Source organism: Polyodon spathula, chromosome 1 (genome assembly GCF_017654505.1).
Source record: "Polyodon spathula isolate WHYD16114869_AA chromosome 1, ASM1765450v1, whole genome shotgun sequence".
Classification (NCBI taxonomy): Eukaryota; Metazoa; Chordata; class Actinopteri; order Acipenseriformes; family Polyodontidae; genus Polyodon; species Polyodon spathula.
In genome coordinates this window covers 65298026-65312692 of record NC_054534.1, presented here as the reverse complement: position 1 = coordinate 65312692, position 14667 = coordinate 65298026, and the positions used below count along the sequence as shown (strand labels likewise).

The 14667-nt window shown below is 36.5% G+C and overlaps 1 pseudogene; it reads right to left on the bottom strand.

The window, feature by feature from the left end:
- Positions 1 to 57: 57 nt before the first annotated feature.
- LOC121322804 lies at positions 58 to 12989 on the bottom strand (annotated as a pseudogene).
- Positions 12990 to 14667: the final 1678 nt, after the last annotated feature.

Below are 14667 nucleotides of genomic sequence, written 5' to 3'. Positions count from 1 at the left end.
TTTTTTTTTAGTCTGCTTTTTTGCCTTTTGACATTAAAACTCTTGTGACAGCACTTTAGCAGAGCACACACTAGTATTGTCCTTATTTTCTAATGTCAGAAATATTTTTTTACAACAATGTTGTTACTGTAGATACCTGGGGTTATCTTCAGTCCAACAATTAGTGCCTTGACGTGCATTTATAATAATTTCCAATGCCTAACACCCTACAATGAACAGTTATACAGGGTTGATTGTGACTAGAACAAAATGTCTCGCTTCTATGGATTACTTGGGTGGTCCTCAGTCAAGTAGACAAAAGTAATGAGGGCCACAGGCCAGTGAAGCCAAGAACCCCTGCTCTGGAGTCCTATCACTAAAGGTTGTAGACTTAAACAATTTGGTAGCAATTTTGCAGATCCAAAGAACTGCAATAGTCCTGCAGCAATCAAGCACTCTGCCAGTACAGAGATCTGCTTCGATTGTCATGTTTTACTGAAATCAGAAAGGGGTAGTATTTGTAATGATCTCTTCAGAAGGTTGTCTATAATTATGGATTGCTCTTCTTAGCACTCGTGCCACAGTTGACAGAGCAGTGAATATTCTCTGCCACAGAACAAACTGGTTTTAATGTAACTGGAATATGTTAAAAATAGGACAATACATGCTTCACATTAAGCACAGATTACCTTTGTTGAACACCATACCATTATGATTATGACAGATATAAATAGCGTTTCTAAGTTAGGCAGGTAAATAGCTAGATCTCGGATCTAAAAGTCATAATTGTGTTAATATTTCACAGACAAGCAAGCTCTTACAAGTTATTCTTCAACACTGAGGATAAACTTGATAATCTTGACAAATAATTTCATTTTACATGATGAACAATCAAAATGGTGAAAATGGCGTCGTCTGGTTTGATGTTCTTTAGATCTGGAGGGGATATCCTGTTTTCTTCCAGCGACTTTTTGAATATTGGATAAAAATAATAAAAAAAAAAAAAAAAAAAGTTAATGGAAAGGTTTCCAGTCCTAATCTACATAAAATATGATTTAGAGGGTCTTAAAAGCTTATGCTATTTTAAGATAGTATTTAATATAGCTTTAGAATTCTGCTCCTTTTCGTGCAATAACACTTTCATTTGGGCGGCTGATCCAAAAGCTGTTTGTATTTCACTGATAATCTTAAATACATTCAGCGAGTGATTATATATCTGACAAGATTATGAATGCAGAAAGTGTTTCTGGCAAAAAAAATAACGTCGCATCGGATTAACTGTGATGTGAATATGCAGCTATTCCACTTGGCCAGTGATTTTATAATACTTTGTAAGGAAATTAAAAGTGAATAAATGTAAGTTTTTTGTTTGCAATCATTCTGAATACTTACTCATTAGCTTCTTTCAAGACATCACTTTTTCAAGACTCGCACGTGAAAGAGCTTAGATCTGCTAATTAAAAACTTAAATGTGTGCAGCGCAAGTCGAGACAGGGTGTTGTTAAAATGGCAACCAAAACCGAAAACAATGTGGCTTTGGTTTTTTAGATTTGGGATAACCCCCTGACCACATTGTATTTTTTTATTCCTATTCAGTCTATCCAAGACAAAATGAATGCCATGGGCACATGCCATGGGCACAGGTTATATAGGGGTACGTGTGTGCTAGATATATTCACTGCCATGGATACTGACATTAAGACCCCATGAAGTTATTTTTATTTTTTATAATTTTTTGTTTTATTTTTCACAAAATTTGTTTTATTTCTTTTTATTACAGATACACATTAATAAAGCAACTGATATATGCATATCAATAGTAGTATAGTATAGTATATTGTCTGTGTAATTACACAGATAGCAACAGTAAGCATGTCAGATAGTGTACATTCATTGCCGTACTGTAGTTAGCATTTCTCTACTATAATTTGCATATAACTGTGATATTGCATATAACTGTACATTGTAGAAATTTCAAAATTAATACTAACCTGCTTTTCACCTCATGAATGGATAGGAGGAACTGTGGAAAGCAATATGAATAATATCAAAACGAAATCAAAATAGTGTTTCACTTTTACCATTCACATTTTAGTATGTTACTGTAAAGAGTGCAAACAAACACTGGACAAAACCTTTAATTACAAAATAGGCTTTTAACCAGTCTCCAAATAAAGCATTACTTGATGTTTTGTGAAAAGGATGTGATGGATTGCTGATGAATGGAATAGGAAATGCTTTTTTTAGCCAGTGCATAAGAAAAGGAAGTATATGATTACATTTCTGACCCATGTTCACTTCTTTTAGAGTATAGGTGGTAATAGTGATGTTTAATGTGGCTACTGGTCCAATCTGACAGCCCTTACCCTCTTCTCTGAAAGAGAATGGCAAGAAGAGACAAAGATACCCTCCTGCTAAAGGTAACTTCTACAGTAAATGGAAATTGGGAAGGTGGGGGATTGGACAGGCCCACCATCCAGGTGAGATTACCTGAGGTTTAAATAAGCCATGAGGGATCAGTTAGAGAAGCAATCATGACCTCTACCCTGCATTTTATCCTTAGCATGTTATAACTTGTTCTGAATTTGTTTCAGTTTATTTTGTAATTATGGATGACTGACCAATAATTCAGTTAGGCAGAATAAACCAGTAGTAATTCTAAAATAAGTCTCTCAATTTCTTGAAGACATTGTACTCAAGACAGTCAGCAAATGTAAAGTGTTACACACCGGTCACAAAAATGTAAAATGCAAATACCAGATGGGGTGGGGGGTTAAACTAGAACACGTACACCAAGATAAATACCTCAGTGTTGTAATAGATTCATCACTGTGGGAAGCAATCAGAAGGGAAAACAGAATGCTTGGCTATAGCCAAAAGTGTAGAGTACAAACCCAGGGAGGATATGATGAGGTTCTATAATGGACTGGTGAGACGGAACTACTGTGTCATCACAACAAGGGGGCATTGCTGCCCTGGAGAGAGTCCAGAAAAGAGCAACCGTCCAGATTAATCCCAGGATTTAAAGGACTGAGTTACCAATAAAGGCTGAAAAAACTATTTAGCCTGGAAAAAGAAAAATTAGGAAGACATGATCGAAGTCTTTACAATATTAATAGGAGTTGACCCAAACCATTACTTTAAGCACAGAAAGAGACCAGGACCAGAGGACGCAGTTGGAAATTAAGTGGACTTAGACTAGGATAGGATATGAAATAGGCTACCAATTCATGTTTAAAGGCATAAACACTTGAATCCTTTAATCCCAACCACCTACTAGGAACCGGACAAGCCTTCTTATTGAGAAAGAGGTTAGACGTAGACGTTAAAAACACGCCCTTATAAAAGTATTACAGTATTCTTTGCACTTTTACCATGCTTTTACTGTGGTTATACAATGCATTTATCATAGTTTACTCTGGTTTACAATGTATTTTAATGTGCTTCAACATAACTCTGTGTGCTTTACAATGCTTACCTTTGCTTTATCATGCTTTTACTATGCTTTATAACACTATGCTGTGCTTTTGCTACAGGTAATTTTTATAAGAGTGCTACATTTAGAAATACTTACATTTAAAACATCAATGAGAAATGTCTTTTTTAATCCCCTGGTAGTTTTATAGTTATGGATGATTGAATAAGTCAACATGCATGTTGATGGGAGCCAATTTATATGCCTCTCTTTCATCTAGTGTCAGCACTGGGGAGTTCATTAAGTGACTTTTTTAAAAAAAAATCTAATTGAAATGAATGCCTACCTCTTATTGTCACTCTTAGCTTCAGCAAACTTTTGTCGGATCATGAAGCTTGCTAGGGCCTCGGCCACCTAAAAGAGGACAAAACACCCATCCTTCAGTCTCCTAAGACAAAGTATTAACAAAGTTATGTATTATTATTTGTATATACATGAAGCCACTATTACTAGATGCATGCATTTCCACATATTATAAAATGTTTTTGCTTTTTATTCTGGAAAGGACAGTTCTACAACATGTACCGTACAATATAATGTAGCTCAATGGATTTTATTTTCAAAACATTATGACAGGTTTTAGAAGGAGTTTAATGTAAGAGACATATTCAAAAGCATACAATTGTTTCATCTTCTGTACTGTAGATCATCGTAATATATTTGCACTGTATTTTTGCAGTTTGCCTTGCTTTTCCCATGCTTATGCTATATACTGTATTTACTGTTTTTTTTTTAATGCTGCTTTACCACAGTTCTCAGTGATTCTTCATGCTTGCTTATTCTTTACTGTGCTTTTACTTTACTACACTTTGCTTTCACCATATTTTGCTGCAGTAAACTAAATCCAATTGTAATCCGGCACGTCTAAAAAAATATATAAATTTTGTTGTCTCCAATTTTTTACCCCAGTTTTCTCCAATTTGGTATGCCTAATTATTATTTGTATCCTGAGCTCACAGTGGATTCCCCTGCTGACCTAAGCCCTCCCAACCTGGGCAGCATTCAGCCAATTGTATGCTGCCCCCTAGGGACTCCTTGTCATGGTTGGCTATGATATAGCCTGGACTTGAACCTGCAATCCCCAGGCTACAGGATACATCCATGTGGAGTGGATACGCCACTCAGGAGCATCCCATTTCGTGACTTTTGAAAATCAAGCCCATAGAAGCTCTGTATGAAAACACTAATCTTCCTGATTGTGTTTGCTGTGTTCTCCACCCAAGCTCTTACTTTATCTGGGATGTCCTCATGTACTGCATGTCCACAGTGGGCAAGTACCTGCATCATGAACTTTCCTGTAACAGACATCAAATGAGTTGCTTGAGAATCTTGGCAAACTTGGTACTTTTATGCTTTTGTACTATCAAAATGGCTTAGCAAAACATAACTGAAAATAAAAAACAAATTTCTGCACTAAATTAGCATTTAGAACAGCAATGATTGAAGCAATGTTGTGTGTCTATGTTTAATTTCAAGACCATTTAAACCTTTTGTGTGAAACTGAGGCACATCTGAAGTACACACACACACACACACACACACACACACACACATAACGACCACCACAGACACACTGATGAAAATATAAATAAACACACAGTCAGAAGCTGCTATTCATAACAATACCTCTATTTGTAATATTTTCTGTAGCTCTGTTTTAGAAGTATGCAGTTATCTTTTTTATATCAATCCTTTTGCAGTTACCTGTACAGATTTTAAACAAATTTGATATCCTTGCTGAATTGAGATTGACTGAGCATTTAAGGATGTGAACCCCACTTTCCACATAACACACAAGTTGTCAGCTCCAGTCTATTTTGACTGGAGCAGTCCTGCTCTGCCCTTGGCTCTTGTGATTAATTTTATCATAGCCAGACTAGCTACTGAAGAAACCCATATGATTGTTGACAGTCATGTGGAACAACAAACAAAGGGGGGCCCAGCCACACAGAATCCAATGCATTTCAATGATAAAACCAGATGCGAATGCTAGGCTAGTAAAATGTTTTCCTGTTCAATAGGGTTATTGCTTTTCTCCCTCTGTTGATGTATAATATTGCAGGAACTTGATTGTTAATTAGGTTTAGCTTTTGATAGCTCAAGCTGTATAATGCGTAAAAAATGTTTTCAACTAACCCTGCATTTGGCCAATCGTGAGATCTCTGTCCAGTCTGTCTATACCTGCAAGTCACAGAATAGTCATATTAAACATTTAAATAACATGTTCAAAGCCAGACTGCCACATTCATATTCTCCTTCCAGAATCAGACTGCCAGTCTCCACATACAGTGAGAGAGATCTGTAAACAAGCCACTACCCTCTGAAAGACAATTTGTACACCAGTAAGATATACTTTATTTATTTGATACAATCCTTAGTAAATGGTCATATTTCAATATGCAGTACCAGTACTGTAGTAATATCCATATTTATAAAAGAAAATAGTATTTCTGTATTGTAGTGCAAACATATGTTTACAGTCATCCATCACTTTATGGGGCCTCTCCACAAAACTTAAACTTATATTTGTAGTTATTTAAAGAATGTGATTTTTAAAATATTGGTAATTATTATAAATAAAACAACAACAAAAAACTATATTTAATACAACTTTGAAAAAAAGCAACAGCTATACAATACAGTAACCCAAGAGTTAAAGCTTAATGAATAGGACCCAGTAATTCAAAACTAAGTGTGGAAAAGTATTGGATATAGATCACATAGATATCTTTAGTACATACCCGCCAAGAGTAATAACTTTGGCACGTTGCAGCTGAGGAAAAGGTTTGAGATGCCCCGGAACCATCCATCCCAATGCTTTCCTGCCCTGGAGAGGTCGATTCTCCAGCTGTAATTACTCAACGTCTTTGACTAATAAAACACAAAATCAAGAATTTCTAATTTCTCAAGCAGCTTCACGTGAAATAACCAAAATATGTGCATTAAAAGACTGGAGTGATGCATCTTACTACTCAGACTGGCTGACATGTTAATCTAATCATAAGACAAGCGACTTTGAGGATTTTTAGAGCTGCATAAATTCAACTATTGAGAAATACTAAAATATATCATTCAGGCATGGCCAACTTTGATTACATTCCCCATGCTATCTGTACTTTACAGTGCAACGTTGATAGTGCCATCTAGTATTAAAAAGATAGAAAACGGTTGGAAAAATACATACGTCTGTTTGATATCAGACTATCAAACACAAGATTATACGGTCTTGCTGCCTAGAACCAATTCAGTGGGCCAGACCATGGCAGGATCATATGTGTCTCTGAAGTGATTTTAAAATATACACATTTAATCTGCTGTGTTTCATAGGTTGCACACATTAGCATTTTCTAATTTCATTAAGTGATTTTTTGTGAGATTCTGCCATGATTAAACTGAATGTTATACATGCACATGTAGTGGGCAGTGTTGTGTACTGCTGTTATGGATTCTGTCCTGTCGATGAGATGAGATGAACTTAAAAGCTGTTTAACCACATATGCAGAAGAGCCCAGTTTTTTGCATAGTGGTTATGACAATTGCTTGTGGTAAGTGGGGTCACTGGTTCACACCTAGCTTCTGCCCTGCTACACACAGCAGATATAAGAACTTTTAATAAAGCACTGCTTATACTGTAAAGCCACAATTAACCCTAATACAACTGAAAAGACAAATACTCCCTTTATGGCTGTTATCTTCACCTCTGTCCTTGGATTATCAGTTTTATCAGTGACATAGTTGAGGTCATAGAACTCCTCGTGTCTCTCGGCTATGACATCATAGATAGGGTGAAGCTGTTCCGACTGAGCCAAATCCACACTTCCACACCTGCAGTGCAGCGAATATTAAATACATGGTATTGCTTTTATTTTATTAATTTAACATAATTCCATTGTATTAATTCAATTAATTATATCAATTAATCTTTTAAAATGCAATGACGGAAACCAGATTTTAAAAACATCTGTTCGAATCTTAGTCTTACTTAAAAGTGTTTTGAAATAAATAAGATTAGGTACCAGTACTTCAGCTTCTGTAAATACACTTTGTACATGGTTTTGATAATTTTGAGTGTGCTACTAATTTTCAAAACAAATTTCTTTGCGTGTCCTGTTTTGAAAAAAAAAAAAACAATGGTGAAAAGTTTACACAAAACAAAAGGACAAAAGTGAATGTTGATGGGAAATCAGAAAAAAAACAATATATATATATATATATATATATATATATATATATATATATATATATATATATATATATATATATATATATATATAGTAACGGAGCAGGGAGGGAGTTAAAATCCTCCCTGACAAAAACACGTACAAATGTTTAATTTGTTAATCGTTAAATTGTCACCTGCACATGGCAGGTATTGTAAATTGAAGCCAGGTGCAGGGTTTAAAAAGTCAGCAGCAAGTTTAGTAGGGGCTGCTGTGTGGAGAGCCCGACTGTGTGTTGTATCAACATAAAAAGGTGCTGTGTGTTCTTGTTGCTGTTTGTTTTTATAACACTGTGTGTTTTCAGCCGATAAACAGCTTAGCTGTCCGGTTTGTTAGACAGGTTCCTGATGTGTGTAGTCAGCGCTTCAAGCTGGAGCTAGGATTTTGTTTTCATTTTTTTTGTTTATTTTATTTATTGAAAGTAGTGCCTCAGCACTTAAAACTCCATTCCTGTTTCCTGGGTCTACTTTTAAAGGGGCAGCAAACCACAGAGAGGAAGCTCCAGTTCACATATGGTGGCAGTGAGTGTGGGCACCCATAAAACCCAGAAAGAAATAAAGAAATGGAAGATTTAATAAAACTGCCTGATTTCAACTACATCTTCTGTTGAGTGTCCCTCACACCTCCAGTTGGCTACCACATACAAATATTGAACATCTGGTTCATGACTATATATATATATATATATATATATATATATATATATATATATATATATATATCATTTAAAAAAGTAATACCTTCTTACTTGACTCCAACCATCGATACTTTTGCAGACTCCAAGTTCCTGATCTGGCCACTTTTTACACTGTGTAGTAAAAGAAAAACACAATAACTTCAGAGGTTATTGTTATCCTGGCAATAGGATTAATGTCAATGTTGATGTCCACCCAACACACCTCCACTCTATGGCATGGTCTATAGATTTAAATGTCTTCGGCCTCCCTCTGAGAAAATTCTGCATGCTGTGTAGTACTTCTGTGGCACTGCCTGGAAATAATTAAAAAAAAAATAAAGCAATACATCAAAAATAATGACACCTCGCTTTGTTACAATGCTATAAATATACTCTATAAAATGTATCAGGCACAAGGGTTGTGGGGTTTCATGACCCATGGTTATCATCGATAAGCAAATATTAACGTTGGTAGAGGCATCAACTTTTTAAAAAATAAATGCGTAACGTGTTATGTGAAACATGTAAAAAAGAAAATCAATAAGCTGGCAGTTGTGAGTTGGAAAATAAAAAATAAGCTCCAGAGTTGCTTTTAACATTCTAGTTTTGCAACATTAATTGTTGATTAATTAATTAATTAATCAATTAATTTGTTCATTTATTCATTCATTCATTATTTAATTACTAGATTTCTCACAAAAAAGGATTGTGATCAGACACAATACAGTTGTCAGTAAAAAGCTGTAGTAACTATAGTATCCTCATACAGCATTCTCTTAAATACTACAATAAATATATTCTAATGTTTGCCAAAACAATCCATGGAAGATGGTCTACTCTTTCTATATCTGTTGTACTATGCACTGCTGAATTCCTTTTAATATGGGGGTGGACCTTCTATTGCTATTAACATATAATATAAACAGTAAGAGTAAATCTTCACTCTGACACAATATATTAAAAAAACGTTGCTGAAGGCAAAGCAACTATAAATGCTAGTAGAGATGACATTGTGTATTTACACACGATTGACATCTCCCTGTGTTCTAAGACTGCAGAGCCGCAGAATATAACTGAACAAAGATGCCCGATACTGCCGCTTGGTGACTTTATCACAGAAGCAGAGCCTCATTAGCAGAGTCTAATAAAAGGGCAATGATCTCATCACCTTCTACAACGTCAATGACGACCAGGCCGACCACTGAAGGTATCAGATTGGCAGTTGCCGTGTGAATTGCAACTGCTCCGCCCATATTGTGTCCCACCAGGAGCAAAGATGGAGGGATCTCTCCATAAATAGCTCTCACCACACTAGCCACATCCCTAGAGAGGAAGACACCAAGCTTAGAAAATATTGTGAGTTCTTGGTTTGCCTGTCTTTGAATAGAATGCATTCCCTCATCATGTCATTGATATCCTGCAACCTGCATGAGATTTTCAGTATGTGCGTATATCAAAGCAGTAGTATCAATGGAATACTATTTCTGTGGGATCATTAACTGAAATCTCGTTAATTCAACGCTCTTAGACAATTTATCAATACACCCGAACAACAGGAAAAAGCAACCTAGCATTCAAACAAAAATGAAGCAGAGGAGCACGCCTCACATGTACCCCTGTGATGCCACTGTTTGAAAAATATGGTAGAAATATTTATTTAAAGACAGCAACATCTCACTTCTGGGTACTGACCCAATTTATGGGGAAGCAAATATATTTAGATATAGTAGTCAAACGAATTACACATTCTGGTATTAGCCCTCTTGAAAGATAAATAAACGCCGTGCAATGTTGTCATGGTTACGTTTTCTTTTGCTATAAGCTATGTGATACTCCTCATGGTGTGTACATGGTGATGGTATTATTGCACTCCTAGTTGCCTGGTCAGAGAAAAGGACTGCATTACAGTCTGTCACAAGATATGTTCAGTTTCATGGGTGTTTAGTTTACAGAAGTGAACAAAGTTGATTTAGGTACATTGACAGCTCCCCACACTTACTTGGACATTGTCTGTGCTGAGAGGTCATCTGTGTTTCGAACCTGAGTGTCACCTGTGGAGGTTATTGAGGAGGAGGACATGCATGTTAGCAGCAGAATTTGTTCTATGAAAAAGACTTTGGAATACAATATTAACAGAACAATATAAATGTCAACTTACAACTGGTTTAAACTGAGTTAATCTGAAGGACATACATTTTGCTCAGGATTTTTTGTGGGTGCTTTAGGGTGTCTGGACTATGTTTTGTAGACATTAGCACATGCTCTTTTCAGACTTTCGTGTAAAGCAGAACAAAGTGCTTTTTAGGTACAGTAGTACCTTGACCTGCATGTTTTTAAAGACACAAAAAAATGAAAAGATGCTTGACATCCCATATACAAGTTTACATGGTAACTTTGCCATGCTTTTCCCATGGTTATAGTATGCATTTACTAAAATGTAAAAGTTTTAATATGCTTGACCATACTGATCTGTGCTTTACAATGCTTACCTATGCTTTTATCTTGCTTTAATACACTTTGCTGTGCTTTTACTATAGGAAACTTTGATAAGGGATGCTTTGTCTACCCTGGTCATAAAACTTAAAAAAAAAACTAATTATGTTGTATTAGATATTGAAGAAAATTAATTAAAAGAATACTAATATTATCTTACCATGACCTCTAAGATCCATTGCTAAAACTCTGCAGGTAACACGGCTCGTCATAGCAGCCTGAGGAGACATGGTTAGTTCAATAAGAAATTTCTCACAAAAAAACTACAAACTTCCTTTCACAACTAATTCAGGACTAAACAAACTAGATATAGTGTATTTACAGCTGATTCCTGGGTTTAGTCTTTTTAATTCAACCCAGTCCCCTTTAAACCCCTTCCTTTGTCCTTTCACTGGGATCTATTTGAAACCCCTGAGAGCAGTAGCCCTTCCCTTCTTACTGGACAGGAATTATGTCTTTCTAAAATCAGGCTGTTGGGTCTCTAAAGCTGCAGAGCTAATTAGATCTCTACATTAGCTTTTCTTCAGTTAACATGCAAAACAATCTTAACAAGATTTAAAGAGGCCATACTGTGAAAACTGCCCAAGAGAGTGCTGAATGTCCCCCGCCATGCAGAAGCACCAGTACAGGACCTTCCAACCCACTTTTATAAACTCGATAGACGTGTGAGGAGTTAAAGGGTTACACTGAAGAAGCTCATGGACAACTGCAAGTGATTGTGAAAATAAATACACATATAATATTTATTTTACTTCAGGAAGGGGCGGTGTCGACCTAACACCCACAGCTCCAGGCAAACTTGGAGCCTCCATTAGTTACATTTATTCCTTTACTATCAATCTCTCTGAATGTATATTAAATCACAGGGTGAATGTGTTTGCATGTTACACATAGGTTTTCCATCTTTCATTGCATTTGCAATAAAAGTACTGCTGGGCTATAATACACCTAAAAACACCCCGGAAACAGAAAACAGATATTAAATTGAGGTCTAATGGGTTCTGTGTGGTAAATACATGGAGTTCAGACATTTTTCAATGTCAATAGTTCCAGGATTACATAAAATTTGAACATGGACCAACAAATACAAGCTTAATTATATGCAGTGTTGCTGTTGACCGGTCTGATTAAGAAATGTTGGGTAAACCCATGGTACAGTAAGACTTTTAAAAAGGATATATCTTTGTGTTCTCCTGATCCCACAACCACGTCATCCATCATCTCAAAATATTCACTCCAAGACACTGGAGAGTAGTCTCTTTTTCTACCAACACCATGGCTGTCAGGGAAACAAACACACAGTGGATACCTCATGAACATTCATGGATTATCCTTCTGAAAGTTTACCACAGTAGTTTTACACGGTAATGTGGCAGTTTTCCTGTGCTTTTCCTACAGTTAGTAAACCACGGCTTGCCATGTCTTTTAATATGCTTTACCGTTTATCTCTCTTACAGTGCTTATCTGAACCTCACCATGCTGTTACTATGATAAACTTTTATAACAGTACAGTGATTATTATTGAAATCTACAGCCATCTTGAGTGAAATAAACACAGCACTCAATGTAATATTCAATAGAGTATTTAACAAGCAAATTGTATAGTAAAGAAACTACATTTAAACTAAAATTAAACTTGAACACAGATAATCTTTTTCTTTGTATCAAGCTCTCAATCTGCTTAGCAACGAGTTATAGATTGGAACAGTACAATTTGCCTGGTCATCCTGTCTTCGGATTTGAATTAATGCAAACCAGATTCTAAATACTGTACCTCTGAGTACAAAAAAGTTATTCTACAGAAGATCTTCCAACAATTTTGGTATAAATGAATATGGTTCTACTTCAGTTCTTCTTCAGTTACAGTATTTGTATTATGCATATTACAAAGCAGTATGAAGCAACTGTCAACTGAATGCCTTAAGTAACATGACTTCCAGTGTTTGCAATTTAGCAGGAGAGACCAATAACAAGTTCAAAATAATACGAATGAAACTTGAAACCCCCTCTGCAAAAACAATACATTAATTTTGAAAAATATATTGCACTGCCATGTAAATTTTGCCATTTTCTTTAATTACTGCTCAATCAGCTACAAAAGTCAAATAAATGCTTACAGTTCTGTGTCATAATCCTCTTCCCACATTTTGAAAAGAAGGTAGACCAGGTGGTGTGAAAACAGGGCAGTTAGTCCTTAAAACTAAAAAATGGCACACAAAGCTGACTGCAGCAACAGACGCCAAAAGTGTCTCGAGTGTCCATGTGAACAGTAAACTAGCAGATGGAAGTGACAGCCAGCACAATGGCCTCATGAGGATTGTCTAAATGCACAAAAGTGATTATTACATTTAAGGTCATGGACTGGTAGTGGTATTAGTGTCTCTTTTGTGACAAAACCAGAATTTTGTACAGACACACTGCACCTTTCTTGAAAGTGACACCCCTAATTATTGTTGCAGAGACAGCTGTTAGGCAACCATGCATCAAGTACTAAAATCTAAATCATGACAAAAGAACACTAGAGTATATACAACAATTTAATTAGGGAGTTTAATCTTTATGTTTTATTTAATCTAATAGATATCACTATGTAACACAATTTTTGTTCCTGGGTAGTAAGTGTTATTTCCTAATTGCTTATGCCTCAAAAGTATAGAAAATGGCTATTATTCCCCACAAACTTTGCTTTTATGACCAGGACAGGTAAATTTCAAAATATCACTATTTCCAATGAGAAAACGGACATGAGTAGTTTTTCGAGATTTACGATTATACTGTAAATTTACAGTATAATTGTAAATCTCGAAAAACTACTCACTTCTAAATCTTTACTCATATGTTGTTTTTTTCTGACTTTATGTGAACGAAAAGACACAAAAGCACTTGTTTTCTCATTGGAAATAGTGATATTTTGAAATTTACCTGTCCTGGTCACAAAAGCAAAGTTTGTGGGGAATACTAGCCATTTTCTATACTTTTGAGGCATAAACAGTTAAGAAATAACACTTACTACCCAGGAACAACCAAAAAAAAATAATAAATTGTTACACGGTATAATCACGTTACGTAAAATATTTAACCCATGTCCCATATGCTATGGGCGTGATGGAAGCACCCTGATTGGCCAGCACTGAAGAGTCTGGGGCTATATAAGTGGCCTGTGTGCCAGCTTTTGTGCGCTGTTTAACCTTTTAGTTGCTGGTTGCTGGCTCGTCTTGGTTCAGCTCGCTGGAGCTGAAAAGTGGCTACTGACAGCTCAGCTCGCCTCTACAGCCCGGCCAAAGACTGCCTTCTCCACTGTTCAAGGCCTGTGGCAGTTTAAAGTTATGCCCTTTGGTCTCTGCAATGCTCCTGCCACATTCAAACGTCTGAAGGTGAAAGTACTGAACAGGATCCTGCTGTAACACAGCCTAGTGTACCTGAACAACCTGCTGGTACATGCACTAACCTTCGAGGAAGCACTCTATTCGCTGTACGAGGTGATGCAATGGCTAGAGGCGACTAGCTTGAAGCTCCACCCAGATAAGTGTTGCTTCATGCAGCGAAAAGTCTCTATCCTGGAACAAAGAGTGGGTGGCGAGGGCAGCCATACTGAGCCGTGGAAGATGAGCACTATTCAGAACTGTCCCAGCAGATCAATGGCAGTTGGTTTTAGCCTTCATAGTACTGCTGAACCAGCCAGTGAGGGGGAACCAGGCAACTTCTGTGACCTACAGCTAGACCTACTGTCTATAGTCACCGTGGAGGAGTGGAGGCAGCAGATAGAACAGGATCCTGACCTGAAGCCAGTGTTGCGACACTGCAACACAGCCTGGAAGAGTACC